Source organism: Diabrotica virgifera, chromosome 4 (genome assembly GCF_917563875.1).
Source record: "Diabrotica virgifera virgifera chromosome 4, PGI_DIABVI_V3a".
Classification (NCBI taxonomy): domain Eukaryota; kingdom Metazoa; phylum Arthropoda; class Insecta; order Coleoptera; family Chrysomelidae; genus Diabrotica; species Diabrotica virgifera.
The window spans coordinates 194528881-194534662 of NC_065446.1; positions in this window are offsets into that span (position 1 = coordinate 194528881).

Sequence of the window (5782 nt, forward strand, 5' to 3'; positions counted from 1 at the left end):
TATATTTTGTTCCATCGCTAATAACCTTTTGGTGGATGCGACATCTTTTTCTAATAAAAAAAACCAATTTTTAATATCTTGAGTTATAATTAAGTATTGGATTTAAGTTTAGTAAATGCCATTTTCTTTGTTTGTTATTAAGGAACAAATTTTATTTGAAAAACTTATCTTCTATTTCTTTCAGTTTACAAGCTAGAGCCTTATAAACAATTGATAAACACTGGCATTGTTTATAACAATTTTTTAATTACTCGGATCGAAATATACCCTCTAGATTCGTAATCAGCAGCCAAAAATAGATGAGAAATACTTAGATTTGACCATCAGAATTGAAAAGGCTACGGTGATCTAACTGACGCCTAGACTAATAGTTAAAAATATTATAGTAGGGGAGGGAAGGATGCTAAATTTGCAGTCACTCTTCTCTTCGGTTCTCTGCGGTTGCAGTTCTCTTCGGTCTACCTCTTCTTCTTCTCTCGGGTAGTGCATACTGGATCATTTTCTTGGGCCATCTTGTTGTTCCCATTCTCTGGACGTGCCCGTACCGTATCAATCTTTTTTGTTCTATTCTGTCTATAATATCATTTTCTACTTCCATTCTTTCTTTTATTTCTTCGTTTGGGATATGCTGCAGTTTAGATATTCTGCAGCTTCTTCTAAGCGCGTTCATTTCTAAAGCTTGTAGTCGTTTATTTTGTCGGTCTTTTACTTCCCACACTTCCGAGTTGTACAGGACAATTCCTTCCACGATAGTTTGGTAGATTTTTTTCTTTGTCTGATTTTGCAATCCTGTACTCCACCAAATGCCATTCAGCTGTTTTATAGCTTTTCTTCCTTGACTTATTCGATATTCTATATTTTGATCGCATGTGGAGTTTTTGTCAAAAATAGAACCTAGATATTTAAATTCATCACATCCTTTTATGTATTCTCCTTCTAATTCTAAGTCTTCAGTATCACCTTCGATTACAAGGTATTCAGTTTTCTTTATGCTCATTTCCAAGCCCCATTTTCGGTACTCCTCTTTCAATTTTCTAATCATGTAACTGGCGTCATCTTTATCAGCAGCAATCACAACTTGGTCGTCAGCAAATAGCAACGTATACAAATAAGAATCTCCTACTGGTAATCCCATTGTTTGGCATTTCCTAGTCCAATATTTTAACACATGTGTAAGGTAAATTTTAAATAAAGTGGGCGACAGACAGCATCCCTGCAAAAGGCCTTTCGAAGTTTCAAAGGTATTTGAAAGTTTCGTTCCAATTTTAATTGCTGTTGTTGCATTAGCATAGAGATCTTTTATTGTTTGGATGTATTTTCTATTTAAAGTGGTTTGATGTAATACCTCAAATATTTTTTCTCTGGGAACGGTATCGTATGCTTTTTTTAAGTCTACAAATACCATGTGAGTTTCTAGATTTCTAGCAGAACGTTTTTCTTGTAATTGCCTTATGCAGAAAATGTTATCTGTGCATGATCTACCTGCCCTAAATCCACTTTGTTCTTCGGAATCTTGCCACTCCTTTTCTATCCGTTTCTTTATTATTCGTCCGTACAGTCTTCCAACTGAGCTGGTCACACTAATGCCTCTGTAATTATTACAATTTTTTCTACCACCCTTTTTGTATATAGGGGTAGTTATGGAGTTTTTCCACTCAGAGGGCACGCCACTATTGCCTGAAAGGCATCCGTTGAATATTTCAACTAAAATTTCTTTTGCCTGTGTCGTGCTGTGCTTAATGAGTTCAATTGGAATACCTCCGGGACCAGGAGCTTTATTGTTTTTAATTTTTCTTAACGTTAGTTCTAGTTCTTGAATAGTTATATCTTCTAGTTGTTCCAGGTTGTTTGGGGCGATGATGATTTGCCTTACATATTCCTGTCTATTCTCTTGCAATAGGTTTCTAAAGTATGTTTCCCACTCGTTTATACTTATAAGGGATATCTGGCATCTTTCTTGTACGTTTTGTCTTGTATTTGATATTGTTCTCCAAGCTTCTCTGCTTTTTGTTCCTCCCATAAGAGTGTCTATTTCTTCACATTTCTTTAGCCACATATTTTCTTTGGTTTTAATTACTTCTTTTTTTGTTTCCATTCTTATTCTTGCGTAGGTTTTTCGGTCTTCTGAGCAATTGGTACTGAGCCATTTTTGATATGCTTTTTTTTTCCCTCGTCTTTTCTTTTAAAGAATCTGTAAACCAAGGGTGATGAGTGCTATTTGAGGATTTTTCCCCTAACGCTTCGAATGCAGCTTCATGTAAGCACTTTTTTAGCCGATAATATTTTTCATATGCTGTTCTTGTACTAAACTGTGTATTGGTTATCTTTTGGCTCAGCCTTAATTTAAAAAGAAAGGAGATTTAATTATCTTTCAGTGCGTCGATGTTGTATGTGTACTGAGGCGGAATCTTCTGTAATCTCTTCCTGGGTTTCTTCAATTTTGTTGTTCAAGATATATGGAAAGTATAGATCTGCTATGAGTAAAAAGTGGTCAGTTCCACATTCTGCACCTCTATAGACTCGTACATCTTTCGTCACAATTGATGATTTCTGCTTCATGATGACGTAATCTATAATCTATTTCAATTGTCGGTTTGGCTGCGTCCATGTGTATTTATGGATGGATCTGTGTTGAAAAAATCCATTCGTTATCCGTAAGGAATACGCTTCACATAGTCCCACAAGTCTTGTTCCATTGTTGTTAACAGTTTCTTCGCCAAATCTTCCCACAATTTCGTCATTTATCTTTCACCCAGTTCTGGCATTGAAGTCGCCCATCATGATAATCTCTTTTCGGTTGCTGATTTTTGAGATGGTGTCCGCTAGGCTTTCCTCAAATTTATCTTTTACATCCTGGTTTGAATCATCGGTAGGAGCATATACAACAAATGTTTTTACGTAAAGAATCTAAATCTGCGAAAAAGATTATATCTCCCATTTACGATTGCTCGTGGCTCCCATTTAAGGTTTTAAAGTAACTCCCCACCCCACCGTCTTGAGGGGTCGAGTTTTGTACTTTTCGATAGATTTTTCAAAAATATTGAATAAGTGTATTTTGCAGTTTTTCGATCGGAAATATCGCGGGTTTCATGTTTAAAATTTTAAATTTACCCCCCACCCCACTCCGTAGGGGGTCGTATTTGGTATCATTCGATGGATTTTTATAAAATATTGGAAACATATTTTTTACTTTTTCGACCTGACGTTCATTTCGCGAAATATTCGCTTTTTTTTGACTCACCCATTTTCTTGTCCCGCTCAAATTGTCAAAATTTTTTTGTATCTACTTAACACTCTTTTGTATCTACTTAACTTACCTTATCTTAATCTGACAGTTTCGAGATTTTCTAAGGATATATTTTTTTCCGGGCCCCCTTTAACGAACTCCCCTGTGTTAAGAGCCAATATATGGTAGAGGTACATCTGCACCAGGTTTCTCCCCATATGATAATCTGACGCGCTCGAGTAACTGCAAAAATTCCCGCTTGGGCTCCCCTACCATTGTGTTTATATACTATTAAGCCACAATTAATTATTGTTATGAAAATTACATTTGGAACTAAAAATGATGTTTCGATTTACACTCCGGGAATCATTTTCAACAAAAGATTATCTAAAATTGTGCTAAAAAGGTGTATATCCGCTAAGTCGTTAAAGAGGTTATGTTTTTTCAAGATTGAGGATGACTTACTGGGCGCGGTATTATGGGCAACAGCTATGCTATGGCTGTTAAGACCTATGGGTGGATTTTTTTCCTGCTTCTTTTTCTTCGTGTGCCTTGTCGGTTGCAAACGTTGGCTATCATCACAGCAATTTTAATTTTGTTTGCGATGTTTCTGAATAACTTGATCGATGTTAGTCCAAATCATTGCCGTAAGTTTTGAAGCCATAAGTGTCTTCTTCTTCCGGGTCGCGTTTGCTTTCGATTTTACCCTGTATTATTAGTTGGAGTATATAATATTTTTCATGTCTCATAAGATGACCGAGGTATTCAAGATTCCGTTTCTTAATTGTGAAAGAGATTTCATTTTGTTTTCCCATTCGGTGCAATACCTCTACGTTGGTGGTGTGAGTCGTCCAGGATATTTTGAGGATACGTCGATACACCCACATTTCGAATGCCTTCAGCTTCCTCATTAACGTTTCTGTTAATGTCCATGCCTCTGCGCCATACAGCAAGACAGGAAATACATAGCATTTTAGTGTTGTTCTGAAGCTATTTCCTTGTGGCATTTTTATAGTCAACTATTTTTAATGGGAATAAGCCATAATTTTACCAAAAAAATGATTTTATTAACGTTTCGAAGCCCAAATTGGGTTTCGTTGTCAAAATACAAAATACTACTAAAATAAACAAACATGTTGTTGCTAAGTAAAAAATTCTTCTAATTTAAATTAATTCTTTACTATGGAATCGCTAACGCGAGAATTTTACTGTCATCGTTGCATTTGGTTGTCTTTTTAAAGACAGATCACATGCTATGATTTTCTTTTTTTTTTTGTGACGGATATTCTTGAGTTGGGATTGATTTCATGTACTCGAATGAACTATCTTTTAGTAAAGTCGTCCCAGGAACGTAACTCATAAATATTGGCGATATCATTTTAAAGTCTTCTACTTTAAAATGTATTATAATATACGTCTGAATTGCCAATATAAATGAGTCAGATTAAATAAATTATTAGAAGAATTTTTTACTTAGCAACAACATGTTTGTTTATTTTAGTAGTATTTTGTATTTTGACAACGAAACCCGATTTGGACTTCGAAACGTTAATAAAATCATTTTTTTTTTAAATTGTGGCTTATTCCCATTAAAAATAGTTGAACATAGCATTTTAGCAGCTGTATTTTTAGTGGGAGAGATATGTTGGAATGGGTGAATATATTTCTCCGGTTGTTAAATCTTGCTCTGGTCTTTTAAATTCTTGATCATATTTCGGTTGTTTGATCCCATTTCGAGTTGACGACTGTTCCAAGGTATATATACGAGTCAACGTGTTCAATTAATTGGTTTTTTATTTTCAATTGTCTGGCAGGTTTTTCAGTTTTGCTGGACAGCATCCATTTTGTTTTATTTATGTTGAGGTTTCACCCTCTTTATTTACTCGCTCTTTGTTCCCTGTCCATAAGGTACTGAAGTTTATCCATGCTACTTGCAAGTTCGACTGTACCGTCCGCATGTCGGATGTTATTTTATCAAATCTCCCTTGATTGTTATGCCTTCGATTGCTTCATCCATTCTTTTTTTTAATTTGTTCGGAGTAGATATTAAAAAGGAGAGGGGAGAGAACAAATCCCTGTCGCACACCTTTCTTGATATCAATGATCTCTGTGGACGCATTACCGACTTTTACCCTGGCTGTCTGATTCCAGTAGAGACTTTTCTCCTACAGAACATCAAATTCTAGTTAATCTGTGTTTCTATACGTGAGTGTTCGTGCATTGTGTTTATGTAGATACTGTGTGTTGCATATTTATTATATATGTTTGTGTACGATTGTAGACGATGTGTCCCATATTTTCGTTACTGCTATTTTTGGTATATTTTTAAAAATATCGTCGTAAAAAACAAGTTTCTGCCGATATTTTGGCTTTCGAAGAAAATATGAAATGATGGAAAAGAAGATGAAGGAAACAGTGACAGTAGACAGGGGAATTGAATCCATTTCAGCAAAGAAAAAATCTGTCTATAAGTTTATAACTTCAATATAGAACAATAGGTTACCAGATATAATAAAGTAGTAAACTAATAAAATATTTTTAATTAAAACAAGAAAA